At 37.5% G+C, this 11,286-nt stretch overlaps 1 protein-coding gene across 6 annotated transcripts in view; it reads right to left on the reverse strand.

Moving 5' to 3' along the window:
• Nucleotides 1-11,286, reverse strand: part of OXR1 (oxidation resistance 1) — a 486,852-nt gene that overhangs the window by 163,091 nt on the left and 312,475 nt on the right. The window contains exon 1 of one of the 6 annotated variants that reach the window (XM_043483387.1): nt 1,895-1,977. The exons of the other annotated variants lie outside the window; for them this stretch is intronic. The gene's annotated coding sequence lies outside the window, so the exon portion shown is untranslated. Of the gene's footprint in view, nt 1-1,894; nt 1,978-11,286 lie in introns of those variants that run through there. 6 annotated transcript variants of the gene reach the window in all.

Genomic DNA, 11,286 nt, shown 5'->3' on the forward strand with positions numbered 1-11,286 from the left:
CTGGAAGTCTGTGGTCATTCAGAACACACAGACTTCTGCTGTGAGTTGGGGATGATGATAAGAGACCAATGAAACTTCTTGGGTTTTTGACCAATCATCACTACCCCCAAACTTCACTGATTTAAAGAACTGCACAGCTCATGAAGGCTAAATTGCACAAAATCAAGCACAGAGATAGCATAGTGATTGAGAATATGGGCTCAGAATTCAGACTTTCTGAGTCTGAATCCTGGCTTCCCTACTTAGAAGCTATATGCATGACTTTGGAAATTCTTAACTTTTCTGAGCTTTAAGCTTTCTCTCATCTGAGTGGTAAAAAAAAAAAAAAAAAGTTGTAATTACTTTGTGTGGCTCTCATGAGCAGTACATCCAATGAAGCATGCAAAGGCTTACTGTACATAACAGTACATATGTACCGGCACATAACACTTAAATGTTGGCTATCCAGCCCAGGTTGGATGCATGAGACAAGTGCTTGGGGCTGGTGCACTGGGAAGATCCAGAGCGATGGGATGGGGAGGGAGGTGGGAGCGGGGATCAGGATGGGGAACACATGTAAATCCATGGCTGATTCATGTCAATGTATGGCAAAAAACCACTACAATACTGTAAAGTAGCCTCCAACTAATAAAAATAAATGAAGAAAACAAAAAAACAACAACAAAAAAATGTTGGCTATCATTACAAATTTTTCTTTTTTGAAAGAGATATTTGAAGATATAGTTTTGTTCTCAGTATTCTGAGTGGGAAAATGAATCAAACTGTTTTAATGAGTCTCTGAAATCAGGCTTTGTAATTACTTTGATTTTGTAGATTACCTGGTTCCTTCAAATACTAAAATATTAGATATTCAACTATTAATGGTATTAATTTTTGCCATTGTTACTTTCAAACTCTATGAGATCTTCTGAAGTAGCAAGACAGTTCCTTTTGAAGTGGTAATAGAAAGAATACTAAACTTGTAGTAAGTAACCATATGACAGGATAGATATGCTAATAACTACTAGCTAAGTTACTCTGGGTACATGTATAAACTTTACATCTTTGTGTCAATATCTTCATATGGAAAATTAGATCAATTTCTATTAAAAGTTTGAAAATTAAATATGATCAACTATAATCATGCTTACCAAAAACAGCTGTAAACACTACTATTGTACAAATGTAAGAAGTTTATTAGAGTTATTTGATAATTAAGATGTATGGATTAAGAATCAAATATACATAGGATGTATATTATTAGTATTCATGTAGTATTCATTGGTATTATATGTATATTATTAGTGTTCATTGTGGAGTCATTGCACAGGGCAAAAAATATGTTAGCCAATTACATGTAGGTTTGCCTTGACAGATGAAAATGGTATCTTTGTCTTGTACATGGACTCAAAGTGCAAACTCAGCTAGACTGTTAACTGCTTAACCCAGAAACTTGGCTGGAATAGCCTGTTCTAAGATTTCCATTCTAGTCACTGCTTCTTCCAGGTTCCTACAATCTTTGGGCCCTTCAAACACAGGCTCAAGAAAGATTTTATTAATAGTGAATTTTCTTCCTTCTCATTTATAGAAATAGATACCACATAAAAATGGGAGGGTTCAATAACTGTGTAAGGGAAGCTATATGTACTTAACCATCCTCTCATAAAAATTCACAAGTCTGGAAAGTAGTCATTTAGACAAGATATTCAATTTTAGATATCAATAAAAAATGATCAAATATCATCACTGAGGCATAACATAACAAAGGCTAATATTTGAGTGCTTTTCTGTGTTGGACATTCTGAGCAATTTACTTGCTTTATTTAAGTTAATCTTCACAATGACTTTGAGGCAGATATGTTCTAGTCATACTATATATAAGAAAACTGAGGTATACAAAAGTAAAGAAACTTACCTAAAGTCACACAACTAGAAATGGTTGAACTAAAATTTGAGCTCAATCCTCTGACTCCAGAGCCAGCAAACTCAGCCACGTAGCTTTCCAGCAACCTTCCCCCAACACTCTGAGATGAGCAGAGATGTAAAAATAGTCACTTACCCTCCCACTTTGGCTCAGTTTTCCTACTCAATTTTATTTAGCTAGAGGCTGGCAGGCCCAGGAATCTGCAAAATGAGGGCTAACCCTGGCCTCAGGTAAGATGAAAGGACACACAGAAGGGCCAGAAGTGTGAGGCAAATCAGAGGTGAGGAGTTTCCAGGGTCAAGAAACAGCCATTACAAGATGTCAGGCAGAATGGGATAAGTTTAAGTGGTCACCATGTAACCAACCATAGCCACAAACAGGGAATTACAGCAAAAGCCAAGCAGCAAGCCAGGAACCAGTCAGCTCAAAAATTCTGGAATCAAAAAAGCCATGGCTAGAGGCAGGCAGAGGAGTAGGGAGTCAAGAATTTCAAGAGCTAGGAGGGGTCAGTCCAAGTCAATAAAAAAAGAGGAAGCATTTATCTCAGGAGGATATTTCTATTCAAGAGAAAGATTGAAAAGATTATCTAAGTAGTAACTAAGGTCAAAGGTACCATTATAGTATTAATAGTAGTTGAGTTCAGATGATGGCAGAAACAGGGAAGAGAGTCAATAGGAAGTCAAGGACAACCTTGTTGATAAGAATAATGCAAACACCATGTAAATACTTTTGAACTAATGAATAAGTAGACAGATGAGTTAAGTATTTTGCTAACTAATGAACTGAGTACTCAAGAGTCCAGACCTCAGATGCAAGCGGGACAATGGAACTAACCTATATTACAAATTAACAACTGACCTATTTTACAACCACATTAAATATGTAGGATTTTTCTTCCTGTCACATTTTTACAATGTACATAAAGACACACACACACACATACACATATATATAATTATATACATCACTCATAGAGTATATATAGTAAATTTTTAATTCCTTAAATGTTGACAAGGAAGCTATGCTGGAACATGAGAAGAACTGACTGATTTGTATTCCTGAACCATACAGAACTATGTATATCCTATATATGAACTCATTTCTTTGCAAAGTAGACAAAGTTCTGATAACTTCTATCAGAGTAACCATAATATATCCAATGCTAACTTAACTAGGAGAAAAATTATCAAGTCTGGTATTTCTGCTTTAGGAAATTATGCTGTTTCAGTTAGTATAGCCAGGAGACAGAACAGAATACAAGGACCAGTTTAGTTATAAAGTGGGAGAAGGCAATGGCACCCCACTCCAGTGCTCTTGCCTGGAAAATCCCATGGATGGAGGAGCCTGGTAGGCTATAGTCCATGGGGTCGCTAGGAGTCGGACACGACTGAGCGACTTCACTTTCACTTTTCACTTTCATGCATTGGAGAAGGAAATGGCAACCCACTCCAGTGTTCTTGCCTGGAGAATCCCAGGGACGGGGGAGCCTGGTAGGCTGCCATCTATGGGGTCTCACAGAGTTGGACACGACTGAAGCGACTTAGCAGCAGCAGCAGAGCAGTTATAAAGTAGGTAACAGGAAATCACCACAAAGATAGCAATTGCAGAAAGTAGCTACTGGAACAAAAGGAAGTGGTTGCTATTATCAAAACAGAGGAACTTAGAGACATTAGCTATTAGAATGAAGATATTAGAATAATATTAGAATGAAGCCTGGCTTTATTGACTACACCAAAGCCTTTGACTGTGAGGATCACAACAAACTGTGGAAAATTCTTCATTAGATGGAATACCAGACCACCTGATCTGCCTCCTGAGAAATCTGTATGCAGGTCAAGAAGCAACAGTTAGAACCGGACATGGAACAACAGCCTGGTTACAAAGCGGGAAAGGAGTATGTCAAGGCTGTATATTGTCACCCTGATTATTTAACTTATATGCAGAGTGCACCATGAGAAACGCTGGGCTAGATGAAGCACAAGCTGGAATCAAGATTGCAGAGAGAAATATGAATAACCTCAGATATGCAGCTGACACCACCCTTGTGGCAGAAAACAAAGGGGAACAAAAGAGCCTCTTGATGAAAGTGAAAGAGGAGACTGAAAAAGTTGGCTTAAAACTCAACATTCAGAAAATTAAGATCATGGCATCTGATTCCATCACTTCATGGCAAATAGATGAAGAAACAATGGAAACAGTGACATACTTTATTGTTTGGGCTCCAAACTCACTGCAGATGGTGACTGCAGCCATGAAATTAAAAGATGTTTGCTCCTTGGAAGAAAAGCTATGACCAACCTAGACAACATGTTAAAAAGCAGAGACATTACTTTGCCAACAAAGGTCCATCTAGTCAAAGCTATGGTTTTTCCAGTAGTCATGTATGGATGTGAGAGTTGGATGGTGAAGAAAGCTGAGCACTGAAGAACTGATGCTTGTGAAATGTGGTGTTGGAGAAGACTCTTGAGAGTCCCTTGGACAGTCCCAGTCCATCCTAATGGAAATCAGTCCTGAATATTCATTGCAAGGACTGATGCTGAAGCTGAAACTCCAATAGTTTGGCCACCTGATGCGAAGAACTGACTCATCTGAAAAGACCCTGATGCTGGGAAAGATTCAAGGTGGGAGGAGAAGGTGACGACAGAGGACAAGATGGTTAGATGGCATCACTGACTCGATGGATATGAGTTTGGGTAAGCTCTGGGAGTTGCTGATGGACAGGGAAGCCTGGCGTGCTGCAGTCCATGGGGTCACAAAGAGTTGGACAGGACAGAGTGACTGAACTGAACTGGGCAGCTACTCATGTGTGTGTGTTAAGTCACTTAAGTCGTGTCTGACTCTGTGCCTCTATGGACTGCAGCCCCAAAGGCTCCACTGTCCATGGGATTCCCCAGGCAAGAAACTGGAGTGGATTGCCATGCTCTCCCCCAAGGGATCTTTCTATCCACGGATTGAACTGGCATCTCTTATGACTCCAGCCTTCACTCAGGAAAGAATGTGTCTCCCTTTTGCACCCCCTATAGGCAGAGCTCCCTGGTAGCTCAGCTGGTGAATCTGCCTGAAATGCGGGAGACACCTGTTAGATTCCTGGGTTGGGAAGATCTGCTGGAGAATGGATAGGCTACCCACTCCAGGATTCTTGAGTTTCCCTGGTGGCTGAGCTGGTAAAGAATCTGCCTGCAGTGCGGGAGACCTGGGTTCGATCCCTGGGTTGGGAAGATCCTCTGGAGAAGGGAAGGGCTACCCACTCCAGTATTCTGGCCTGGATAATTCCAGGGACTTTATAGTTCATGAGGTCGCAAAGAGTCGGACAGGACTGAGCGACTTTCACTTTCACTTCCATGGGCAGAGCATAAAGTTGGTTCCCAGTGATTCAGCCATAGCTGTAACAGAGCTAAGCCGGGAGAGTGGGTTTGGATCTGAGACAATAACTTAAAAACTGTCACTTGAAGAAATAAGTTCAGTGTAACTTCTAATTTAATTAAGCAAATCATGTAATTTAGCTGTTCATGTGACAAGTTTAGAGAATCTGCAGATGATGAATTACAACCTATTATATTCAAGGAAATATTTTGTACATTTAGTAATTTTCTAGAAAATACTATGAATTCTTCTAAGTGAAAGTAGTTAAAAGTTACTCTCCTAAAATAAAAAGAAAAATAATTTACACTGAAGAATGCTACAAAAACAATTATAAACATCTAGCTCCTACATGCAAGATGACTATGTATGAAAGAAATTTAAATACATTTGGTTTAAATTGTTGATGTTCTAATTATGTCTGAAACAATTTTAATTTGTCAAATGTCCATAATATTACTTTCAAAGCACAAGTACTCTGTCTAAATATATAATGATGCTTGACTTATCTAATTTAAGAATTTCCTTTCTAATGTTAGAATGTATGATCAATCATGATCATTACTTCAAAGAATAATTTAAATAGAATACAAGAGATATCCCCAATAGACTATTGCCTAAATACTGATGCTTTTTACATCACTGCTAATTATGTGTTTTGCATCTCATCTAGTTTCCATTTGAAATGTTAGAAATACTGCATGTTTAGTTTTACTCTGAATAAAAATCTTTTCAGGTCTTCTGCAGTAGATTTTTTGGATCTCTTCTTGCTAACTTGACTACCATTGTAAGTACAAATGATTTAACCTTCCATATGTTACCGGTAAATACAAAGTAATAATTTCTATTCCTAAATTTTCCAGAATATTATTCCAAAATAACACAACCTTTACTCTCTTTATTATAGTAATACATATATATTTTAGAAAATTTAGAAGATACAGAAAAAGTAGGAAAACTTATCTTACCACCCCAAGAAAATCATAGCTAATATTTTAGTGCTTTACTCCTAAGATGTCTCTTTTCAATTTTTAAAACCATGATTGTGGTCAAATTCTATATTCAAAGTTATATCCAGCTTCTAATTATTATAAATGGTAATTTTCTGTGATATTAATTTCCTTATAAAAGTAATATATAAGGTCTTCTTATATATACTTTCAATAGATGAGCTATAGTTGAATTAAACACTATTTTTACAAAAAGCTACATTTTTAAGAAAATGGAATTTCAGGTTGTTGTTGTGTGTGTGTTATAAACAAGACAAAATCTTTCTCTTTCTCTGTCAACCTCTTACCTACCTACTTACCTACAAACCTATTATTTGCTGTTAATATGTCTGTTCTAATTTGCTCTCTTCTAATTTGATGTTTTTAATCTGCCATTGACTGGGAAATCATATAATCAAATGTGTCAGGATTTTATCTAACGTTCAGAGTTAATGTGCTTTGAAATGAGAATGATAAGTCTCTGCTCTGAGAAAACTGCATGAGCTTTGGTACATAAATGAGGTGCCATGTATGTTAGCAATTCAATTCCTGCTCTCTCTCTCTCTCTCTCTTTTAAAATCCAGTCTTCAGGATTCTTGGCTGAATCAAGTTGTTTGGTATGATTAGGTAGGTGTCATTAAGTGAGATATCACATGTTCACTTTGCACTTGCTTTACTGACTAACAGCTGGGAACGTGAGAGTTTATATTTGCATTAAAACAAAGAATGAAGATCACTATAATATAACATGGACATGAAAACCTTGCTGGTACATGAAGCTACACTCAGGCTCATCAGGCATTGAGGATTTGAGAATGCCCTTTTCCATGGAATCAAGTGAGACAAATTTATTTAATTATAATAATGCTAGTGAGAGTGATATGAAAGAGATCAATAGAACCAATGGGAGAAATATTCATAACCCTTTGTGGAAAGTGATTTAGCATACAAATTTAGAGTCTCTAAAGTGTTCTTACCTTGTGATTCAATTTTAAGACCCTATTCTAATAATTCAAAATACGGGCAAACATTAATGCATGAAGATGTTCATAGCAACATTCTTAATAGCAACAAAGACCTGAAACTCTAAGCATTTGATGCTGGTAACATGTTTAATAAATTCTGGTATTTCTACAGGTTAAGTTAATGCATACATAAAAAATATTTAGCACACTAAGTATTTCAATGATATGATAATAATGTATATTACCAGTTTAAAAAAATGCAAAACTCCAATTATCTACATGATGAGAAAGTCTCATGGAGAAAAGCCATAAAGTAAATGCGCCAAAATCTTCACAATGGTTATCACTGGCTAATGGAATTATGGTTGTTACCTTTTTTATATTTGTCTGTACTTTCCAAGCCTCCAAAAACATACATTATGAAGAACCAGAAACAAACAGTACATGTTATAAATATTTTAAAGGCCGGATTCTGTAACCCATGGTAACTGAGGTAGAACGTTATTTTTGTGTGCAAAAATAAAATCTTATATTCTGTCCGTGATAGTTTATATTTGGACAAGTTGATGTACTAACTGTTAGAACTGGCCAGATGTAACTTAGCTTGGGTGGACAGGCAATCATCCAGCCTCCTTTTTTCAGAGACACTGTGCTAAAGTCTGCTAGTTTTCTCCCTAATATCTGTAGTCATCTCCTATAGAGAAACTTGGTTTAACCGGGCACAAGGCTGTTCAACAAAAGACTTTGTCTCCCAGGCTTCCTTGGGTCCAGGGGTGGCCATGCAACTGGTTTCTGGTCAGGGAGAAACGAACAAAAGTTGCCATGTGGCAACTTTGGGTCATGCTTCTACAAGGAAAGGTCTGTCCCATCTCTCCACTTCACCTCTTGACTGGCTGAAATGCAGATGCTGGAGTGGACACCGGAGAAGTCTTTTTAGATCAAGAGATGGAAGATGAATATTAAGATGCCAGAGGAACTAGGAGTCTCTACTCTTGACTCCTCCCCAGGACTCCTCCCCTCAGACTGTTACATAGGACGAAAACGAAACCTCTTGGCCCTTATTGTAGCAACACTCAAATTCGTTTCTTAACTTGTGCCGCTTCTATCTGGCAGAAGCAGCTGGATTTAGTTGACTACTTTAGAAGATTAGTTCACCATTAATTACGCCAAAACTAAAATCACTATATTTAGTAGCAATTTCCCAACATTTAAAGAGCTAATCTTAAATAACCCATTCTGTAGGCCAATTAATACAGCTATTTGAGGGTACAGAGTGCCATGCTACTTGAAATCAGATGTCCCAGGAGCCATCTAAGGTCCTTCAATGAATGAAAGCCTTTTTTTCCTCCCAAATTAAATATCACTCATATGACAGATGGTTAAGACTCAGTTGCTGAAGAAAATTCAAAGTATTTATTGGGATAATATAGGGAGCACTTTCAGGTAACATGACTTTTGACACCCGTGCTGAAATGAGAATCAGGTTCTCAACTGTTTACAAGAGAATGTCAGGCACTTCAGGTCTGACATCTTAAGTATACGGAAATCTTGCTTTACTTTCTATCTTAGATGCTGTCCCAGAGAGAACTGAACCACAAACTGGCTGCAAATGAATACTGCTCAAGCACTTACAATGGCTTTCTTTGAAAGACTAATGGATATTAGAAATCTATTCTAGATTCTCTAAATCATTATTAAAACATGAGAAAACAAACAAACAAATATATATGTAAAGTTAGCATTTGACTGGTGTTTCTTACCTACTGCAGCAGAATTATTACTGAATACATTGTATTTGTTAGTTATCTTTAGACAAAATTCAATTCAATAATCTCTTCCTCCAATTTCATCTCTAGAAGTATAAGATGAACTTCAAATTTTCTTTTTTCAAATATATATAAATGTATTTATCATTTTTTTCATACATACATACAGAAAACCCAAAGTTTCCCATCTGTCCTTTAGCCTGCTAGCATATATCCCTTTTACCCTTGGTAAAAGCACTCCCATTCTTGTATTTCCATTCCTCTCCAACACAACCCATGTGCTTTGAGGGTGACTGGCTTGACCTCCAAATTAAAGAATCAATGGTTCACACCTAAACTAATTGGCCTAACCCAGATCCAACCACAATATATTTATGGAGATAAGGGTGGGCAAGTGCTCTAAGTAGATTAACTTAGGCCAAAGCTTAGGATTTTTGAGAGTAGGAAAGCTGTACACATTTTTGCTAAATGAGAGCATATATGAGATTCAAGCTCAAGATCACAACCATTCACAACAGACTGTTAGCTAATGCAGATCTGACATCTTAATCATAAAGAAACCTGAAAGTGGACTAAAGTAGCCATCCTGGGACTGAGGTGGGAAGCTCACAAAGAATGGGTTAGCACGAAAGAGGCAGAAACAAGTAATGCAGAGGGCATAACAATGGGTCCTTCTGCTGTCATTTAAACAGACAGATCAGGCCTGATAAAGACAGCAAGAAACTGAGACAAATTCAGGGCTTACCTCCAACACTAATTTCACCTCACATTCATGGAGATCACCAATCCCCTCTCTTAAAGGTGGTCCTTGGTTTTTTAACTAGTTATACCATTTTACAGTAGTTTACTTTTCATAAACCTCTGCAATAAACCTCTCCACATTGCATGGGAAAGTGGTGGCAAAGAAATCTTTATTAATTCTCTACTTTGAGTCAGGCATTCAATGTATACTATTTTGTTTAATTCTCAAAACTGAGAAGGTTGGGTTCTTCATTAACAGACATAGAAAATGAAGTTCAGAGAAAGATTCCCAGTCACACAGCTGTGAATCCCAGTGCTGGGAACTGAATCTCTGAAGTTCAGTTTCTTTCTATTATACGAGGTTGCTTTAGATAAGTAATACTGATAAATTCCAAACAAATAAAAACATTGAGATGTCATTTCATATGTAAGTTTTTGAAACATTAGCCAACACCTACCTCTTTACATTTGTATAAAACTTGAAGACTTAAAATTTTGTTTTGGAAAAACTGATATTTTTTCAGACCGTTCAGAAATAACTTCAATGTCAAAACAAGGCAGACAGCACTGACTTTTAAAAGGAGAAAAACATTAATGTGCTAAATCTGAACAGTCTGACAACTAGTAACTATTTTTCCTCAATCTTTATCCTCAGTAGGCTCATGTCTCAAATGATTCTTTATTAAAGAGCTGTTTTCAGAGTTTTTCCCCATCCCTCTAAGCTAGCCAGGGTCTCAGAGTTCAAATCTAAAGCACAATTCTTGGCCATTCTTCTGCTTTCTTATTGTAATTTTTCCCTTGATTTCTTGGCAACTTTCTTTTCCATAATAACCTTCTTCCCCTGTAGATAGAGGCCAGCTTCCTTGTCAACTTTTATATCATCTCTTTCTAGGAGGCAATGAAGTTCAACTTTCCCATTTTTTTCTCTCAGCTTCCTGTTTCACTCTTCTTTTTAAATGCTTGTGCTCCTCCCTTCTCTAAATCTTCACAATATTACCCAACCTCTCTCGATTATTCATGTTGTCAACTAGCTCTCTCTGAGCTGCTTCTTAAATAGCAAAGTCATGTCTAAAGCTCTTGGTAATCATAAACTGATCACTTCAAGTTGAGTTCTATGCAATACAGAAAGCATGTTGGTGGTGTTGCTCAGTCACTAAGTCGTGTCTGACTCTTTGTGACCCCATGGACTGTAGCCTGCCAGGTTCCTCTGTCCCTGGGATTTGCTAGACAAGAATACTGGAGTGGGTTGCTACTTCCTTATCCAGGGGATCTTCCAACCCAAGAATCAAACCCGTGTCTTCTGCTTGGCAGGCGGATTCTTTACCACTGAGCCACCTGGGAAGCCCACAGAAAGTATTGGGTTGGCCAAAAAGTTTGTATGGGGTTTTTGGTAAGATCCTATGGAAAAATTCATTTTGGCGAACCCAATACAACGCCACTGACTTTGTACTTCCAACACTATCTGAAATCTCAAGACAGACGCAGTGGAAGTAGCATTAATGGTTTTCCTGAATGTCAAAGTCAGTGCACACGAGGAGCAGAACTGGATATTCTCATTTATG

Source organism: Cervus canadensis, chromosome 12, assembly GCF_019320065.1.
Source record: "Cervus canadensis isolate Bull #8, Minnesota chromosome 12, ASM1932006v1, whole genome shotgun sequence".
NCBI lineage: Eukaryota > Metazoa > Chordata > Mammalia > Artiodactyla > Cervidae > Cervus > Cervus canadensis.